At 44.4% G+C, this 21,683-nt stretch overlaps 1 protein-coding gene and 1 non-coding gene across 2 annotated transcripts in view; one reads left to right on the top strand and one right to left on the bottom strand.

Moving 5' to 3' along the window:
* Window positions 1-21,683, top strand: part of LOC126419216 (calcium uniporter protein, mitochondrial) — a gene marked incomplete in the record, with an annotated part of 2,318,083 nt that overhangs the window by 1,864,234 nt on the left and 432,166 nt on the right.
* Trnat-ugu (transfer RNA threonine (anticodon UGU)) lies at window positions 3,269-3,342 on the bottom strand. The gene has a single exon. It is a non-coding gene; the product is annotated as a tRNA-Thr (tRNA).

The following is a 21,683-nucleotide window of genomic DNA, read 5'->3' as shown; positions in this document are numbered from 1 at the left end:
CTTTGTTTTCTGATTGCATTGCCTTAGGACTCTTTCAATGAATCTCAGTCTGGCATCTGCTTTACCGACGATCAACTTTATATCAGCATTCCATTTTAAATCATTCCTAATGCGTACTCCCAGATAATTTTGGAATTAACTGCTTCCAGTTGCTGACCTGCTATATTGTAGCTAAATGATAAGGGATCTTTATTTCTATGTATTCTCAGCACATTACAGTTGTCTACATTGAGATTCAATTACCATTCCCTGCACCATGCGTCAATTCGCTGCAGATCCTCCTGCATTTCAGTACAATTTTCCATTGTTACAATCTCTCGATATACCACAGCACCATCCGCAAAAAGCCTCAGTGAACTTCCGATGTCATCCAAAAGGTCATTTATGTATATTTTGAATAGCAACGGTCCTACGACACTCCCCTGCGGCACACATGAAATCACTCTTACTTCGGAGGACTTCTCTCCATTGAGAATGACACGCTGCGTTCTGTTATCTAGGAACTCTTCAATCCAATCACACAATCGGTCTGATAGTCCATATGCTCTTACTTTGTTCATTAAACGACTGTGGGGAACTGTACCGAACGCCTTGCGGAAGTCAAGAAACACGGCATCTACCTGGGAACCAGTGTCTATGGCCCTCTGAGTCTCGTGGACGAATAGCGCGAGCTGGGTTTCACACGACCGTCTTTTTCGAAACCCATGCTGATTCCTACAGAGTAGATTTATTGTCTCCAGAAAAGTCGTTATACTCGAACATAATACGTGTTCCAAAATTCTACAACTGATCGACGTTAGAGATATACGTCTATAGTTCTGCACATCTATTCGACGTCCCTTCTTGAAAACGGGGATGACCTGTGCTCTTTTCCAATGTTCTGGAACGCTACGCTCTTCTAGAGACCTACGGTACACCGCTGCAAGAAAGGGGGGGGGGCTGCATAAACATTTCGCGACAGCAGCTGACGGCGACCGCGACGGCTGTTGCCTCTGGCGTTGCATGGATTGGCCGCCGTATCTCTCACGACGCGCCCTTGACACGATGGCGCGTGAGAAACCCACTGCCGGTACGACCTCGCCGGTGGCGCTTCCCAAACGTCGGGCTCCCACGGTATGTCTGTAGTTAAACCTACAGATCTACATCTACACTGTCCGCTTTTGGCGGAGGGAACTTCGCACCGATTATAGCCGCATTCTGTCCTACATTAACGTATACTGTATACTGTATTCGAACATTATTAAGTACCTGGAAGGCTTCAAATGGCTCTGAGCACTATGGGACGTAACATCTATGGTCATCAGTCCCCTAGAACTTAGAACTACGAGGGCGGTTCAGAAAGTAACCTCCGATTGGTCACAGTGCGGGTTGTGGGGGGAGTAGCGACGCCATCTATGCGTTCACGCACTCAACAGGTCAGTCGGCATCAAGCCGTGGTCGAGTGAACGTCGTACCTGCGCTAGTTTAGTTTTTGTGGCAGTTTGAAATGTGTGCTGCAATAGAAAACCCCGCCAAATGTGAAGTGCATGCTGTCATAAGGTTTTTTGCAGCCAAAGGATATTCTGCAGCAGCTATTCATCGTGAGCTTTGTGCCGTGTACGGACCAAGAGTTATGAGTGAAGGAGTTGTCCGTGAATGGGTACGTTTATTTAAAAGAGGACGAGAAAACGTTCATGATGAAGAGAGGAGTGGTAGACCATCATTGGTGACTGACGAACTCGTTCAGACAGTTGATGCAAAAGTTCGTGAAAATCGACGTTTCTCAATGTCGGAGTTGTCTACTGGTTTTCCACAGATTTCTAAGACTCTCTTGTACGAGATAGTGACAGCAAGATTGGGTTACCGTAAGTTCTGTGGACGATGGGTGCCCAAAATTCTTACCGACCACCACAAAACTCAAAGAATGGCCTCTGCATTAGACTTTCTGTCACGTTATGAGGACGAAGGAGAACCATTGTTAAACAGAATCGCGACCGGTGACTAAACCTGGATTAAGTACGTGAACCCTGAGACAAATGAACAATCAAAGATGTGGACACATTCAAATTCGCCTACCAAACCAAGAAAAGCCTCGCAAGATTTTTCTGCCAGAAAACTTATGGCAACGGTGTTTTGGGATGCCAAAGGGGTGTTGTTGGTTGAATTCATGGAACGTGGTACGACCATTAATCAAGACGTGTACTGTGAAACAATAAAAAAGTTACGACGGGCTATACAGAACAAACGCCGTGGTATGCTGACTTCCGGTATCGTTTGTTTGCACGATAATGCTTGTCCTCACTCTGCTCGCAGAACAACGGCCCTTCTTGAGTCCTTCAAGTGGGACGTTATCAACCATCCACCTTACAGCCCAGACCTGGCGCCAAGTGATTATCACCTCTTCATGTATTTGAAGAAATGGCTCGGGTCACAGCGGTTTGATGACGACGAAGAGCTCAAAGATGCGGTCACAGGCTGGCTCCAGGCACAAGCGGGTGATTTTTATGCAGAAGGAATTTCAAAGCTTGTGAAGAGATACGATAAGTGCCTCAATCGCTATGGAGACTATGTAGAAAAATAGTGCAAAGATGTAGTTGTAAGATGTATATATTAAAATATTTTTATTTAACTTGGTGTATTTGTTTAAATCAACCGGAGGTTACTTTCTGAACGGCCCTCGTACTTACACCTAACTAACTAACCTAAGGACATCACACAACACCCAGTCATCACGAGGCAGAGAAAATCCCTGACTCCGCCGGGAATCGAACCCGGGAACCCGGGCGTGGGAAGCGAGAACGCTACCGCACGACCACGAGCTGCGGACTAAGTACCTGGAAGAAAACGATTTATTCACACATAGTCAGTACGGTTTCAGAAAATATCGTTCTTGTTAAACACAACTAGCTCTTTATACTCATGAAGTAGTAAGTGCTATCGACAGGGGATGTCAAATTGATTCCATATTTTTAGATTTCCAGAAGGCTTTCGACACCGTTCCTCACAAGCGTCTTCTAACGAAACTGCGTGCCTTCGGAGTATCGCCTCAGGTTTGCGACTGGATTCGTGATTTCCTGTCAGAAAGGTCACAGTTCGTAGTAATAGACGGAAGTCATCGAGTAAAACAGAAGTAATATCCGCCGTTCCCCAAGAAAGTGTTATAGGCTCTCTATTGTTCCTGATCTATATTAACGACATAGGAGACAATCTGAATAAAATCACAATGAAATGAACACCCTTAGCTGCTTACAGGCGTTGACATACGTCAACAGGGACAGATGACGATATGTGCCCCGACCGGGACTCGAACCCGGGATCTCCTGCTTACATGGCAGACGCTCTGTCCATCTGAGCCACCGAGGACACAGAGGATAGCGCGACTGCAGGGATTTATCTCTGGCACGCCTCCTGCGAAACCCGCATTCTCAACGTATTGTCCCGCACTACATTCGTAGTGCCCCCGCCCATTATACTCATTACTCGCGGCGCGTTGCCGATTTCCGTTAGAGTTCCGGCACTGTTTGTGCATTCGCACAGAAGAAGAAGGTGGTCAAGTGGCCGGTGAGTCTGAACTATATATATACTAAGATGGTATCTGTTCTTTCGGACATGTCCGAAAGAACAGATACCATTTTAGTATATATACAATCTGAATAGCCGTCTTAGATTGTTTGACTTGTAAAGTCATCAGATGATCAAAACGACTTGCAAAATGATTTTGATAAGATATCTGTATGGTGCGAAAAGTGGCAGTTGACCCTGAATAAGCAAAAGTGTGAAGTTACTCGCATGAGTACTAAAAGAAATCAGCTAAATTTCGATTACGCGATAAGTCACACAGATCTGAAGGCTGTAAATTCAACTAAATACTTAGGGATTACAGTCACAAATAACCTAAATTGCAACGATCACATAAATAATATTGTGGGTAGAGCAAACCAAAGACTGCGATTCAGTGGTAGAACACTTAAAAGGTGCAACAGGTCTACCAAAGAGACTTCTTACACTACTCTTGTCCGCCCTATTCTGGAATATTTCAGTGCGGTGTGGGATCCGCATCAGGTAGGACTGACGGATGACATCGAAAAAGTACAAAGAAGGTCAGCCCGTTTTGTATTATCCTGAAATAGGGGAGATAGTGTCACAGACTTGATACGGGAATTGGAGTGTCAATCATTAAAACAAAGGCGTTTTTCGTTGCGACGGGATCTTCTCATGAAATTCCAATCACCAGTTTTCTCTGCAGATTGCGACAACATTCTGTCGGCACCCACCTACATAGGGAGAAATGATCATCACGATAAAATAAGAGAAATCAGGGCTCGCACAGAAAAATTTAAGTGCTCGTTTTTCCCGCGTGCCGTTCGAGAGTGGAACCGTAGAGAGACAGCTTGAAGGTGGTTCATTGAACCCTCTGCCAGGCACTTTATTGTGAATAGCAGAGTAATCACGTGGATGTAGATGTAGAACGTACTCAGCGAGAAACAAAATGGCCGTCTACATGCCTCTGCATTCGCTTGCGGGTCCTGTGACGTCATCTTCGAACTCGCCGTCTGCATGCGCTCCGAGACTTGCCTCCTCTGTCCACCACGCTGCCCACAACTTAAGAAGAAAAGAAAAAAAAACAACTCGTCACCTGAGTCTGTTGTTGGGTACGAGTGGACTGTACTATCGCAGAAATGAGAGAGAGTATACGAGTTCGCAAATGTAAACAGACTCGTGGTACCGCTGCTACATACGCAATGTTTGGCACGACGATTGTTATATATGTCAAAACAATGCCATGACTTAGCAGCGAATAATGTAGTATATATATTGTGTGCGTGCTTGCGTGAGTTTGCGTGTTTGTATGTACCGACGTATGTATAAACTGTTTCGAAGACTGCTGTAAATTTACTTTAATATAAGGGACGATCAAAAATTTTCGCTTTGATGGTGTCGCTGCAGCGTATGTGCAACGTAGCACGACTCCAGTTCAGTTGTATAAGCACCGACATGTAGGCGAGGGACTAGTGTGGCGTTCGTGTCGTCTTGACACGTTTTCAGTAAACCCGAAAAAGCGAACTATGACGACGTTACTACCAAATGCGTCCAAACAGAACCTACGCACTGTTGTTGATTTCTTGCCAGCCGAAGGACAAACACCGGTAGACATGCACCTGTCGCACACCACCCTTGTGGAGACGTGCGCCAAGTTCTGTGCTGATCGCTATTCGACACAAGGCGTCCACATAGCGCTAATGCCGTAACGCAAAAGTTACGCCAACTCGAGTGGGAGAGACTCGAGCGCCCACCCTATAACACTGGTCTCTCACCGTGCGGTTATCACGCCTGCGGTCCCTTTAAAAAGCCCTTGAAGGGTCGATGATTCTTGTCGGACAAGGATGTGCAGCAGGCAGCTACGGACTTCTTCACGCAAGAAGACACGGTATTTTACCAAACGGGTATCTTCAACCTGTTACGTCGGTGGGATGTTTGCCGCAATGCTCAAGGCAATTTGCCTTATTAGGGCATTGATTCTGGATCGTAAAACCTCCGAACGGAAACTTTTTGATCGCCCCTTACACACTCATGCTCAAAAATTAAGGATAATTGCAGAATGTGGTGCCACACAACGTGGCACTACACAAAACTGGCGCTAATAGCATAGGCACACAGGAAACACACACGACACAGATCTGTAAGTCCACGGTATTTGTGATAAGTTGAGAAAACCGTCCCGAAAGACATGTGCTACAAAACGCCACTGTTCCTGTGCATGTACCTCGACATCAGTATGGGATATGATGACCATGCACACGTACACAGGCCGCACAACGGGTTGGAATACTCTGGATTAGATGGTCGAGCAGCTGCTGGGATATAGCCTCCCATTCTTGCACCAGTGCCTGTCGGAGCGCCTGAAGTGTCGTAGGGGTTTGAAGACGTGCAGCGATATGTCGACCGAGAGCATCCCAGACGTGCTCGATGGGTTTAGGCCTGGAGAACATGCAGCCCACTCCGTTCGCCTGATATCCTTTCGAGGTACTCCTCCACGTAGGCAGCTCGGTGGGGCCGTGCGTTATCATCCATCAGGAGGAAGGTGGAACCCACTGCACCCCTGACGTCCCGATGCACCTGATCTGTTACAGTTCCTCTGTCAAAGACATGCAGGGGTGTACGTGCACCAGTCATAATCCCACCCCACACCATCAAATCACGACCTCCATACATGTCCCTTTCAAGGACATTAAGGGGTTGGTATCTGGTTCCTGGTTCACGCCAGATGAAAACCCGGCGATAATCACTGTTCAGACTATACTTGAACTCGTCCGTGAACATACCCTGGGACCACTGTTCCAATGACCGTATACTGTGTTCTTGACACTAGGCTTTACGGGCTCTCCTGTGACGAGGGGTCAGTGGAATGCACCTTGCAGGTCTCCGAGCGAATAAACCATGTCTGTTCAGTCGTCTGTAGACCGTGTGTCTGGAGATAACTGTTCCAATGGCTGCGGTAAGGTCCCGAGCAAGGCTACCTGCAGTACCCTGTGGTCGTCTGCGGGCACTGATGGTGAGATATTGGTCTCCTTATGCTGTTGTACACTGTGGACGTCCCGTACTGTAGCGCCTGGACACGTTTCCTGTCTGCTGGAATCGTTGCCATAATCTTGAGATCACACTTTGTGGCACACGGAGGGCCTTTGCTACGACCTGCTGTTTTTCACCAGCCTCCAGTCGCCCTAGTATTCTAACACTTATAGTGTCATTAATATGTGTTCTTTGAGCCATTTTCAACACACTGTCACCATTAGCTCGTCTGAAAACGTTTGCACAGTTACTCGCTGCGCCGTACTTTGAAATGCACCAACACACCTCTGCGTATGTGGACTGCTGCCAGCGCCCCCATGCGACGACCGCAGGTCAAATGCACCACATGGTCATACCCCGAGGTGATTTAAACCCACAAGCCGCTCACCAGAGCGTTGTTTCACCATGTATCAGCATTATCCTTAATTTATGAGCATGTCTGTATTTAACCTCTGTCCAGAGAATTTCTAAGAATTTCGTTGATGTATATACACACACTTTCGACGCGTTACTGAGTCTGTGACAACATTACAAGAAAACGGAATACTAGGATGAAGTGTGTTCCCTAAATCGTGGTCAAGTATTAAAATACGAGGGTTATTGGGAAAGTAAGGAACTATCGGTCGCGAAATGGAAACCACAGTGAAAATCCGATTAAGTTTTGCACAGGTGTGTTGAACAGTGTCTCTAGTATGCCCGTCGATTGCGTTACGTCATTCTTTTTAGTTCTGAGCACACAGGGAGAACATAAAGATATCTAGAACAATAGTGTCGCCCGCCAAGTACGAGGGCCTGGTGAGAAATTTCGCCTGAAGCTACGCAGCTGACATTACATAACTGTCGTGCGCTTTCTTCTTCAAGACAATTCTCAGCCGCATTCTGTAGGGGCAATGAAGATGCTCCGGCATCGTTTTCAATTGGAAATCTTTGATTACCCACAGTACAGCCCGTAATTGTCTCCCTTTGAGTTTCATCTCTGCTATGAAGGCAACATTTTGGCACAGACAACAAGCTGCAGGCCAGCGTAGAGAATTGGTGGAAAGCGCTGGCGGCTGCCTTCTATAACGAGAGTATTGGAAACTTGGTATAACGCTGCGAAAAACGTCCAAGTCGGATCGGCGACCGTGGAAATAAGTAGCTGGAAGTTGTAGCTAACTGCTGCAAATAAAACGGTTTTGATTTACACGGTGGTTTCCATTTCGCGACCTATCGTTCCTTACTTTCCGAATAGCCATCGTAAATTTGCAGCAGCCTTCGAAAACGTTACAGAACTGAATGATAATTTAGAGAAATCGCTATTAGCCCACAAATTGAAGTTGCCTGCACCCTGTTTTTGCTTGACTGAGCTCATATGCTTTCTCTTAATGCAGAAGGAATAATCAAGAATACAACCATCGTCTTTGCCTTGGACGATCTCCGTATATTTTTTATCTGAAGCGTGAAGTATACAATAGAACTTTCTCCGGAGATCACTCTTCGTCTCGTGGAGCCCATGTGCAGTTGTATAAAGTGCGTCACTTAATTTTCGTCTCACACCGTCCACAGTTGCACAAACACAGCTTCGTTAGAGGCCATCTGATCCCGAGAATCGGTGATTTTCGTCTTGTCGGTGGCACTTTGCAACAGCACGATCGTGTATTCAGCTTCCGTATTTCATCACGACTAGTGTTTCAAACCTGCACACTTCAGTAGGGGAGAACAAATCGACCAATAGGAAGCAACCACAGTGGCCACGTTCTCAGACTCGTCATTTGTCATTTTCGCAGAACCCTACCGGGAAGGAAGAAGCCAGTGTAGCACTAACAGCGGCGCCTTGATTCGTAAAATATGCAACCCTCAGCATTAGACACATACTCGCTCCGTTTATGATCTCTATCCGGTACGCACCCTTATCTCTTTCATCTTACTCGCACGGTGCCTACCTGTAGAATCTTCCTCGAATTCTGAATCACTTAATTTACCCTGCAGGGCTTCGCCTAAACGTCGCTTTTCTTGCAGATCACATTTACTTTCCAACTGTATCTCTGTTATATCTTCACATAGGCAGCACCAATCTATTAGGATCCTAGACTTATGATTCTACACTCCTGGAAATTGAAATAAGAACACCGTGAATTCATTGTCCCAGGAAGGGGAAACTTTATTGACACATTCCTGGGGTCAGATACATCACATGATCACACTGACAGAACCACAGGCACATAGACACAGGCAACAGAGCATGCACAATGTCGGCACTAGTACAGTGTATATCCACCTTTCGCAGCAATGCAGGCTGCTATTCTCCCATGGAGACGATCGTAGAGATACTGGATGTAGTCCTGTGGAACGGCTTGCCATGCCATTTCCACCTGGCGCCTCAGTTGGACCAGCGTTCGTGCTGGACGTGCAGACCGCGTGAGACGACGCTTCATCCAGTCCCAAACATGCTCAATGGGGGACAGATCCGGAGATCTTGCTGGCCAGGGTATCTGACTTACACCTTCTAGAGCACGTTGGGTGGCACGGGATACATGCGGACGTGCATTGTCCTGTTGGAACAGCAAGTTCCCTTGCCGGTCTACGAATGGTAGAACGATGGGTTCGATGACGGTTTGGATGTACCGTACACTATTCAGTGTCCCCTCGACGATCACCAGTGGTGTACGGCCAGTGTAGGAGATCGCTCCCCACACCATGATGCCGGGTGTTGGCCCTGTGTGCCTCGGTCGTATGCAGTCCTGATTGTGGCGCTCACCTGCACGGCGCCAAACACGCATACGACCATCATTGGCACCAAGGCAGAAGCGACTCTCATCGCTGAAGACGACACGTCTCCATTCGTCCCTCCATTCACGCCTGTCGTGACACCACTGGAGGCGGGCTGCACGATGTTGGGGCGTGAGCGGAAGACGGCCTAACGGTGTGCAGGACCGTAGCCCAGCTTCATGGAGACGGTTGCGAATGGTCCTCGCCGATACCCCAGGAACAACAGTGTCCCTAATTTGCTGGGAAGTGGCGGTGCGGTCCCCTATGGCACTGCGTAGGATCCTACGGTCTTGGCGTGCATCCGTGCGTCGCTGCGGTCCGGTCCCAGGTCGACGGGCACGTGCACCTTCCGCCGACCACTGGCGACAACATCGATGTACTGTGGAGACTTCACGCCCCACGTGTTGAGCAATTCGGCGGTACGTCCACCCGGCCTCCCACATGCCCACTATACGCCCTCGCTCAAAGTCCGTCAACTGCACATACGGTTCACGTCCACGCTGTCGCGGCATGCTACCAGTGTTAAAGACTGTGATGGAGCTCCGTATGCCACGGCAAACTGGCTGACACGGACGGCGGCGGTGCACAAATGCTGCGCAGCTAGCGCCATTCGACGGCCAACACCGCGGTTCCTGGTGTGTCCGCTGTGCCGTGCGTGTGATCATTGCTTGTACAGCCCTCTCGCAGTGTCCGGAGCAAGTATGGTGGGTCTGACACACCGGTGTCAATGTGTTCTTTTTTCCATTTCCAGGAGTGTAAATTCTACATCTATATCTTTACTCTGCAATTCGCAGTGAAGTGCCTGGCAGAGGGTTCATCGAACGTCTGCTGTGATGCCTACCTGATAAGGATTCCAAATGCTGGAGCAGTAGTGTGGATCTGACCGCACTAATGTCTCGTATTCGCTTGCTTTTATGTATGTTCCACACACTCCAGTAATCACCATGCTTTCCCTGCTACCGACTTGACGTTTTCATGCCCTTTCATACTCACTCTTAATATTAACCTTAAATATCTAATGTATGAGTGTAGTTTACCATCTTCATCTGATGCTTGTAACTGCTCCTCTTAAGGGGCTCCGGAAAGGCTCAAAATCATGAAAAGTTCAATTTTTACTTTTTTGAGTTTTCTGAATCTGCAGACTATTACCTTTTAATAGATATATAATTGATTCAATTCCGAAGACTACAACTATTTTTAATTTTTTTTTGAAATGTGTTCTACATGGGTGTGACCCACTGTGGCGCTGTTAAACTGCTGTCAAATGGTGTTATTATTAACGTCCGTGTTCATCAGGTACATTTTAGTTAGGTTAGGTTAGTGTTGTTTTAACGTCCCGTCGACAACGAGGTCATTAGAGACGGAGCGCAAGCTCGGGTTAGTGAAGGATGGGGAAGGAAATCGGCCGTGCCCTTTCAAAGGAACCATCCCGGCATTTGCCTGAAACGATTTAGGGAAATCACGGAAAACCTAAATCAGGATGGCTGGAGACGGGATTGAACCATCGTCCTCCCGAATGCGAGTCCAGTGTGGTACATTTTAGTGACTTGAGATAAAGTATGTGTTGTGGCTAACCTGTGATGGTTCAATATATATCGCTGGTGTGATTGTCGATTGTTTCATGTTTATTTACTCTGTCGTTATCTCGAAAATATTCGTAATTAATTCTGTTTCTTGAGTCTCTGTTCTGTTGAAGTATAATAATGAGTAAAAGTAAAGTTATTAGAAATCCTCTGAAGGCTTTTAAGAAAAGGAGAAATGTTGGAAAGCCAAAGGTGTGTGTTATTACTGTAAACAATAAAGACGATAACCAAGTGAGTGAACCTAACCTCTCAAGTACACCTGCCCATAGCAGTCAAAGTGGGAAAGAAAATACTTCACAGAAGAAGCTTGGTTCAATGAGTGAAAACTATGAATGTTTTATGGGCGAATCGGATGTGAATGAAATATTTGATATGTCGGTTCTCAAAGGAATTTTTTCAAACTGTGTAAGATGTATTCATTGTCGTGAAGTTGGTCTGGAACTCTCCATAATAAAGCACGTAGGACGTGCTAGTGAAATACAACTGAAATGTGATAAGTGTTCATACATGATCACCTTTTGGAACAGTGTTGCAGTAACTGCAACTGAAGAAAATGGTAGCAAAATCTACGAACACAACATTAGATTTGTTTATTCCTTGCGTTCAGTTGGTAAGGGTGCCACTGCAGGTGCAATTTTCTGTGGCATCATGAATCTTCCAAATCCCCCAACCAAGTTTACGACCTATAATAAATTAATAGTGTCTAAAGTAGAAGATGTCTGTATAGAATCTATGAAGAACGCTGTGGAAGAGGCAGTAATGGAAAATAATGGTAACAGAGATTTGACTGCAGCGTTTGATGGTACCTGGCATAAACGGGGACACACATCTCTTCATGGTGTAGTATCCGCCACCAGTACGTATACAGGGAAAGTTTTAGATGTAGCAGTAATATCAAAGTATTGTAGATGTCCACAAAAATATAAAGGTACACATGAAAATAATTGCAAAGCTAACTATAGTGGCAGTAGTAGAGGAATGGAAGTGGCTGGTGTTGCCAGTATATTCCAGCGTTCTGAGGCGTGTGATAAAGTGCGATATGTTAATTACCCTGGTGACGGTGATTCTAAAAGTTTCAAACATGTTCAAGGACTGAAGCCCTATGGTGATGATGTTGTAGTGCAGAAATTTGAGTGTGTTGGACACATACAGAAGCGAATGGGAACAAGACTTCGGCGACTGAAGGCTTCGTACAAAAGACAAAAACTCAGTGATGGTAAAGGGTTGGATGGGAAGGGAAGGGTAATTGACAGTGTAATTGACAAAATACAGAACTATTATGGAATGGCTATTAGGCAAAATACACAAAGTGTCGACGAAATGAAGAAGGCTGTTTGGGCTCTTTTTTTTCATACTTCTTCAACCGATGAAAATCCCCAACATAGCTTGTGTCCCAAAGAAGAAGACAGTTGGTGTAAATATAACAAAGGATTGCTAACTGGTGAAGTGTACACTCATAAGCATAGTCTGCCTCATGCAATAATGGAGGTGATAAAACCTATTTTCAGAGACTTAGCAGCACCTGAACTGTTGAAAAAGTGTATTCACGGAAAAACTCAAAACCCCAATGAAAGTGTAAATAGTGTTATATGGTCGAGAATCCCCAAGACTGTAATTGTTGGAATAGAAACACTTCACTTTGGTGTGTATGATGCTGTTGCGACTTTCAGTGATGGCAACATTGTAAGGTGCAAGGTATTTAGAAATATGGGAATCAAGATAGGTTCTAACAAGGTACGAGAGATGCTTGCTTTAGACAAGGAACGCCTTCGGGCTGCAGACAGGGCTGTAAAGAGTCTAGAAATACAAGCAAGAGTAAACAGGAGGAGGAACAAGAGGAAGCTGGAGGAGGAGTTTGCAGAGGATGAAGATAATCCATCCTATGGACCTGGAATGCACTAAAAAGTTAATCCAATCTTTGTCGCTCGATTCCCAAAACTTTTATTTTCTCATACTAATTACATGTTTCCTAACAAGGGAACCTCCCCATCGCACCCCCCTCAGATTTATTTATAAGTTGGCACAGTGGATAGGCCTTGAAAAACTGAACACAGATCAATCGAGAAAACAGGAAGAACTTGTGTGGAACTATAAAAAAAATAAGCAAAATATAGAAACTGAGTAGTCCATGCGCAAGATAGGCAACATCAAGGATAGTGTAAGTTCAGGAGCACCGTGGTCCCGTGGTTAGCGTGAGCAACTGCGCATCGAGTAGTCCTTGGTTCAAGGCTTCCCTCGAGTGAAAAGTTTACTTTCTTTATTTTCGCAAAGTTATGATCTGTCCGTTCGTTCATTGACGTCTATGTTCACTGTAATAAGTTTAGTGTCTGTGTTTTGCGACCGCACCGCAAAATAGTGCGATTAATAGGCGAAATGAGGTGCCTCTCCAATGAAGTCGCGAGCTGTATTTGCTGGACTCACATTGCCCGCGGAATACACCTCACATATTTAATGCACTCTCGTCAAAAGTAGCGAACAGTCAACTGCCAGCCAGGGAGCCTCGTTAGCAGGAATACCCTCTCTTCCGTGCGCTGTAGTCGACTGACGTCGTGTGTTTCGATGTTTGTTTAGGTGTAGCGTCCCCATACTACGGCGCAGTTATCTCGCATCGGACAGACGAACGGACAGATAATAACTGTCTGAAAATTAAAAAATTAAAATTATCACTCGAGGGAAGACTTGAAATAAGGACCTCTCGCTCCGTAACTGCTCACACTAACCACAGGACCACGGCGCTCCTGAGCCCACAATCTTGTTGTTGTTGCCTATGTTCCGCATGGACTACTCAGTTTCTATATTTTGCTTATTTTTTTCATAGTTCCACACAACTTCTTCCTGTTTTCTCGATTGATCTGTGTTCAGTTTTTCAAGGCCTATCCACTGTGCCAACTTATAACTAAATCTGAGGGGGGTGCGATGGGGAGGTTCCCTTGTAAGGATCTTCCAAACATATTTGTTTCAAACTTTCAGTAAATGTTACACAGTACCTTCTGCATAATTTAACACAGCCTTTTTCCAAAAAAACTGTATATTTTTGAATATATAAATAAAAAATTGCAAAAAAATGTTGTGAATTTTCATTACAATTGAAAAAAAAATCATCTTTAATAACTGAACTAAAATTTTGTAAAATCCCTGTGTTAAGTTGTAGCCCATATTCCAATAAATAATCTGTAAAAAGTTCAACTTCCTACCTCAAATACTTTGTGAGGAAAGATGTAATTTATAAGCGTTACTTTAACATTGCAAGTATAGGGCGTTCCGGAGCCCCTTAAGATATATTGGAAATGTTCGTTGATGAAATTCATGCTCCAACCAACTAGCGGTAGAATATATATATATATTCTTATAAGGAACATTACACAGAAAAAAATCTGTCCTGCTGCACTGTATTCACGCCGAGTGCGTATCAATGATACAGACCAGTTCAAATAATTATTTGCTCCCCGACGTGTTCGAGCACAGCTACCTGTAGTTGCACACCAGTGGCTATCCTTGTGCTAATTATGGCTACAGTCCATGTACGGCAATAGTTTCTCCCCTAAAGTTTTCAGTTTACGTAAGCTTAATAGTTCGAATCGGTACAATAACTGTCTAACGCGGCAAAGAATATTTATGTATGCTGCGCTCTCTTATTAATCTGTGTCGTCGCACAAATAAGTATTTCTTAAACACACAATATTAAAAGGGTTGAAAGAAATGTCACACAGTGAGTCCACTTTATGCTGGTTTATTCTATACTATTCACGTTTTATCATTGTATTAAGGAAGTAACTTTTCCTACTTTAACGAAACTTCAGTACTTTCTCACAATTCAATACCAATGTTCACTTCATTTGTCGGGAAATTACTAACAGTTTTGGACAAAGTTCAGTCTTCCCTGTATGATAATCAATTAAGACAAGTTCGGGTCTTTTCCTGTCTTGGCTTTACGTAAAGATATACTCAAGGTTGCTGATCTATCTACTGCAAGTTTAATGATTTTTTTTGTCATCAGTCTACTGACTGGTTTGATGCGGCCCGCCACGAATTCCTTTCCTGTGCTAACCTCTTCATCTCAGAGTAGCACTTGCAACCTACGTTCTCAATTATTTGCTTGACGTATTCCAATCTCTGCCTTCCTCTACAGTTTTTGCCCTCTACAGCTCCCTCTAGTACCATGGAAGTCGTTCCCTCATGTCTTAGCAGATGTCCTATCATCCTGTCCCTTCTCCTTATCAGTGTTTTCCACATATCCCTTTCGTCCGATTCTGCGTAGAACCTCCTCATTCTTTACCTTATCAGTCCACCTAATTTTCAACATTCGTCTATAGCACCAAATCTCAAATGCTTCGATTCTCTTCTGTTTCGGTTTTCCCACAGTCCATGTTTCACTACTGCTGTACTCCAGACGTACATCTACAGAAATTTCTTCCTCAAATTAAGGCCGGTATTTGATATTAGTAGACTTCTCTTAGCCAGAAAGGCCTTTTTTGCCATAGAGAGTCTGCTTTTGATGTCCTCCTTGCTCCGTCCGTCATTGGTTATTTTACTGCCTAGGTAGCAGAATTCCTTAACTTCATTGACTTCGTGACCATCAATCCTGATGTTAAGTTTCTCGCTGTTCTCATTTCTACTACTGCTCATTACCTTCGTCTTTCTCCGATTTACTCTCAAACCATACTGTGTACTCATTAGACTGTTCATTACGTTCAGCAGATCATGTAATTCTTCTTCACTTTCACTCAGGATAGCAATGTCATCAGCGAATCGTATCATTGATATCCTTTCACCTTGTATTTTAATTCCACTCCTGAACCTTTCTTTTATTTCCATCATTGTTTCCTCGATGTACAGATTGAAGAGTAAGGGCGAAAGGCTATACAGCCTTGTCTTACACCCTTCTTAATACGAGCACTTCGTTCTTGATCGTCCACTCTTATTATTCCCTCTTGGTTGTTGTACATATTGTATGTGACCCGTTTCTCCCTATAGTTTACCCCTACTTTTTTCAGAATCTCGAACAGCTTGCACCATTTTATATTGTCGAACGCTTTTTCCAGGTCGGCAAATCCTATGAAAGTGTCTTGATTTTTCTTTAGCCTTGCTTCCATTATTAGCCGTGACGTCAGAATTGCCTCTCTCGTCCCTTTACTTTTCCTAAAGCCAAACTGATCGTCACCTAGCGCATTCTCAATTTTCTTTTCCATTCTTCTGTATATTATTCTTGTAAGCAGCTTCGACGCATGAGCTGTTAAGCTGATTGTGCGATAATTCTCGCACTTGTCAGCTCTTTCCGTCTTCGGGATTGTGTGGATGATGCTTTTCCGAAAGTCAGATGGTATATCGCCAGACTCATATATTCTACACACCAACGTGAATAGTCGTTCTGTTGCCACTTCCCCCAATGATTCCTAGGAGATCGCAAAATTTCCAAAAATGCAGAAAAAGCGATCTGGCCGCGCCTACGTACAAGAACACACGTTGAGATACGGCCTGATCCAGCACGCGCTAGCAGCACATTATCAATGTCTGACTTTTTTCTTCTGTATGACGCAGTGTCCTCAAAGAGTACTCGCAGGGAGTATTCTTTGAGTTCACTCATTCCGCGATCTATAAGTACACTACTTTGCGATCTACTATTATTTTAAGATTTTAAACATGGCTGCAGCAGCAACTGTTAAAATTCACAATAAAGGATGGCAGCCAAAAACAGTTGCAGGATAGAATTTTTTTATTAAAATTCTTGACCAAGGTTTCGGTACATATAAACATACCTTCATCAGAAGTAAAACTTCCTGAATAGAAAGACACATTCATTAGAAAAGCCATATCAACGAAAGTGAGAAACAGAAGCTTAGCTTTAGTAGATGGAAACTTCTTACACTGTTTCACATTGATAAAAGCCTTCACATAATTCGGTGTCAAATGGCGTCTCTCAATAGCCATACCTGTTTTCAGGATTTTAAATGAGATGTCCATGTATTTCGAAACAGCCTTTGAAACCTGGGCAGGTACATATTTCAAGATTTTAAACATGGCTGCAGAGGCAACTGTTAAAATTCACAATAAAGGATGGCAGCCAAAAACAGTTGCAGGATAGAATTTTTTTATTAAAATTCTTGACCAAGCTTTCGGTACATATAAATATACCTTCATCAGAAGTAAAACTTCCTGAATAGAAAGACACATTCATTAGAAAAGCCATATCAACGAAAGTGAGAAACAGAAGCTTAGCTTTAGTAGATGGAAACTTCTTACACTGTTTCACATTGATAAAAGCCTTCACATAATTCGGTGTCAAATGGCGTCTCTCAATAGCCATACCTGTTTTCAGGATTTTAAATGAGATGTCCATGTATTTATTGTGAATTTTAACAGTTGCTGCTGCAGCCATGTTTAAAATCTTGAAATATGTACCTGCCCAGGTTTCAAAGGCTGTTTCGAAATACATGGACATCTCATTTAAAATCCTGAAAACAGGTATGGCTATTGAGAGACGCCATTTGACACCGAATTATGTGAAGGCTTTTATCAATGTGAAACAGTGTACGAAATTTCCATCTACTAAAGCTAAGCTTCTGTTTCTCACTTTCGTTGATATGGCTTTTCTAATGAATGTGTCTTTCTATTCAGGAAGTTTTACTTCTGATGAAGGTATATTTATATGTACCGAAACCTTGGTCAAGAATTTTAATAAAAAAATTCTATCCTGCAACTGTTTTTGGCTGCCATCCTTTATTGTGTACTATTATTTTAATTTGAAGCTAATTGATTCTATTTCTTTTCTTTTCGTTTTCAAAACATTAAGTCACTTTATACTGGATTTCTTTCCTATACATTTGCTACCATTCAAGTGATGCTATTCCAGCGGGACTTGAAATTTGGATCTTGGATTTTGGGGCTTTCATTGGGCTTTGGATATTATTTTATATTTTCAATTTTGTGTCCAAAGGAAGCGGCGTTACGTGCTGTCGGACTCTTTCTCATTGGTATGACGTTACCTTTCATTTGTCGTTATTATAAGAGGGGCTCTACTTGTTGCTTCTCTGTTTGGTCACGAACCTGTCGAACCACTTTATCCCCAGGCTTTGCTGGCGCCAACATAGAATTGCTCTGACTGTCACTCAACACAGAAAGCCCATGTGTGGATAAAGCACTTGCTTGTAGTGATTCCTGAGCTGGTTGTTGCAACATACCAGTTTAGTTTTCTTGTCCCACATAAAACAAGCGCTTGTAGTCTGCTCTGCAAATCGCTGTGAAGTGCATCCCAGTGGACGTTTCCCATTGCGCCACAAGTTAGGATCCCTACCCGGGACATTCACGCGTGCCGTACGGCTAGAATGACTGTTTCAATGCCTCTGTGCACGTTGCAAGTTGTCGAATTTTGTCTTAGCGTGCCTTATGGGATCGCTACTTGTAAGACTGTAGTATGGGGCTATTCGTAAGTACCCCTGGGGTTTCAGAAGATGACTGTGCCGAAACTACAAGCCATACGGAACTAGACCACCAGGCGCAACAGATATAGAGATAGTTCATCTACTGGCTTTCATGACTGAGTTTGCGAGCATCAAAATATATGCCATATATGGCCGTATCTTTCGGCTGCGCTGACTTAGAAGCTTAAATTTTTTAAACCGCTAAGGTTGGTTGGTTGTTTCGGGGAAGGAGACCAGACAACGGGGTCATCGGTCTCATGGGATTAGGGAAGGACGAGGAAGGAAGTCGGCCGTGCCCTTTGAAAGGAACCATCCCGGCATTTGCCTGGAGCGATTTAGGGAAATCACGGAAAACCTAAATCAGGATGGCCGGACGCGGGATTGAACCGTCGTCCTCCCGAATGCGAGTCCAGTGTCTAAGCACTGCGCCACCTCGCTCGGTAAAACCGCTAAGGAAACATGGACCTTAGTATTTAATATAAATTTCAACTAGACACCTCCCGCCGTTCCAGACAAAAACGGGTCTTAACAGTCGGACAGACAGACAGACAAATAGACAAACGGGCAACAAAGGGTTCCGTTTTTACCGATTGAGGTACGGAAGCGTGAAAATGACGCTCATGTGTTTATAGAGCAGCTCTCAGAATTTCGATACTTAATATGCCCCATGGCGCAGTAGCACGCCACTACGAGGCAGGTGCGTCGGAAGATCAGACCAATCATCTGCTCCGTATTGTCGCATCGTATTAGTTCGCAGGTGCAGATAGGCAACACAATGAACAGACCGGTTTTTGTCGTTGCTGCTATGGCCCAGCCAACGAAGACCAAAAAAGGCGGAATAGGGGAAAAATCATGTAGTCAGTGGCAGGAGGAAGTGTCGTGAACAACGTACTAAAAAGTGGGACCAGTGGGATGAGAGCGTTGGGACGGGGAAGGGTCGGGGGTGACATTTAAAGGGCACTTCCCCATTTTTTTTCAGTAACTCGAAAACCTAGGTTCCTAGTGAAAATGTATCCCAGCACAAAACTAAACGAATCTTGCCTTGGGGGCGGAGGAAGGTGGGTAGAGTTTGTCTGCATAATTAAAAGTGAGTAGCGCTCCTGGCGGGGAAAGTAGCCTTTCGAGAAGAATACTACAAAGTGTGCAGATTTGTATGTAGAATGTCCCCATATGTGTTTCTTGCACTCGTATTTTTAGTAACTCACATCCGTAATCTATGCACTTTGTGGAAAATAAACATCTCCGAGTACGTTTTCTCGTTGCGTTGCCGATGCTTCAGAAAGCGGCTGCGGAGGATCGTTATAACTTTGTGAAACACTTTGCAGTTGCTTCTTGTGACGTTGTGGAGTAGAGCGGCGAATAAGCTGCACGCTGTTCAGTTTGCAGACTTATGGAGGAGGGAGATGCATGAACACAATCTGGCGACGTACCTTCCTCCGCGCCTCTGCGCTCCGCCGCGTTATGCTACCAGAACTTAATTTATCCCTTGACACGGCTCTACTGGGGTTAGACATGGTGCACACATTTAATACTGGTTCTTAACCCACTTCATGTAAAAGTAAATATTAATTTTATACCATTAAACCACTGTTTTTGATAATGCGCTACTTTCCATCCCTTGCAACGCGGAAAAATTTCGTAGGAAATTCAATGTAGTTTAATCTTGTACTGAGAAACATTTTCCTTAGGAACCGCTGTCTTCGAGTTATTCCACAAAAAATATAAAAAGTTACCTTTAAAAGCCGCCCCCCCCCCCCAAGCTCACACCCCACTGGTCAGGAGTTACAGTATGTTGTTCATGACATTCCCACCTACCACTGTACAAAAATTTGCCACTTTACGGTTTTTTCCTTATTTTTGGTTCTTTGATTGGATTACTTTGACTTGACTGAATAGCAATAATGTATTGACGTCTGCCGCATCACGAATGGTGCCCATACTGAGCACTTGGGTGGGCTAAAAACTTAGAGATATGCGCTGCCAACTGATGTGTGTCTGTTTTCTGTATAGTTTGCAGTTTTCGCGTAGTCCTCTTCTGAAACCCTCGAGGTACTTACATATGACCCTATATATATACACCTGGATTCCTCACATAACTGTTTCCTTGGAACTTGATTTGCGGGTTTTTGCAGACTTCCTCTCTCTTCAAGCACCTCCCAGATCACGTTGATCAGCATTTCGACAGCGCTCTTACCGTTCATGTTGTCCTTCTTTGCACACGTCCAATATCCCCAGCTATTTATATTTGTAAGGGCGGCGGCAAACTTAAGCTGTATTGACAAACTTCCTGTTGGCTTCTGTCTCGGGCTCTTCGGCCGACGTTCGTCTTATGATTTTTCTGACGTTTCACCAGCACATGTGGCTAGCATTGTCAAAACTTCACCCTTCATTGCTGGTGGTGGACTGAAGGGCGAAGCTTTGACAGTACCAGCCACATGTGCTGGTGAAACGTCAGAAAAATCATAAGACGAACGTCGGCCGAAGAGCCCGAGACAGAATCCAACAGGAAGTTTGTCAACAAGTGGCCAGGAAAGCCCTAACAATTTTGTATTAAGCTGTTTTCTAGGACGGATCACACCAGTGTGTTGTAAGCAATCCTTTGTCGAATCACTGCTTTTTCCCAGTACACCATCAATGAACCAGGGTCTGCAACCTACTTTACATGCGACTGAACCTGTGTGTTCATTCCACTTCATATACTTAAAAATTATTACATCCACGTATGAGTTGACTGATTTTAGTTGTGACTCATAGATGCTGTACTCATACGACGTCATATTAAATGCCACGTGGTATGACAACCAAGAGATCTAGGCGCTCACCTTTGCTATAAATGCTCGCACGTGTTCCTGAAACAGAAGTGGTACGCTGTGTTACCCCTGCGAGGCTCTAGAGCCGATGGACTTCGCAATACACTAGATTTGCCCGCATCTCGTGGTCGTGCGGTAGCGTTCTCGCTTCCCACGCCCGGGTTCCCGGGTTCGATTCCCGGCGGGGTCAGGGATTTTCTCTGCCTCGTGATGGCTGGGTGTTGTGTGCTGTCCTTAGGTTAGTTAGGTTTAAGTAGTTCTAAGTTCTAGGGGACTGATGACCATAGATGTTAAGTCCCATAGTGCTCAGAGCCATTTGAACCATTTTTTTTTTTTTACACTAGATTTCAGTTCAATATTTCCGTAAGCGTTCGTGAGACCTTCTACACTTTTGATTTTGGCGTATCAGTTCTTTGAAGAACTTCAAAACAGTGGTATAAAAATAAGCAATAAGCGTACGAGGATATTTGTGCTTCGGTCCTCATTTGTGGCCATTTGCTGACACAGCTATTTGTTACTGAGTATCATCGCTTTGGGTGTTGAACAGCGGGCATCTGCCGTCGCTCAGTGCTTCC

The sequence above is a fragment of the Schistocerca serialis genome, chromosome 9 (assembly GCF_023864345.2).
Source record: "Schistocerca serialis cubense isolate TAMUIC-IGC-003099 chromosome 9, iqSchSeri2.2, whole genome shotgun sequence".
Taxonomy (NCBI): Eukaryota; Metazoa; Arthropoda; class Insecta; order Orthoptera; family Acrididae; genus Schistocerca; species Schistocerca serialis.
This window is presented reverse-complemented; position numbering and strand designations above follow the sequence as displayed.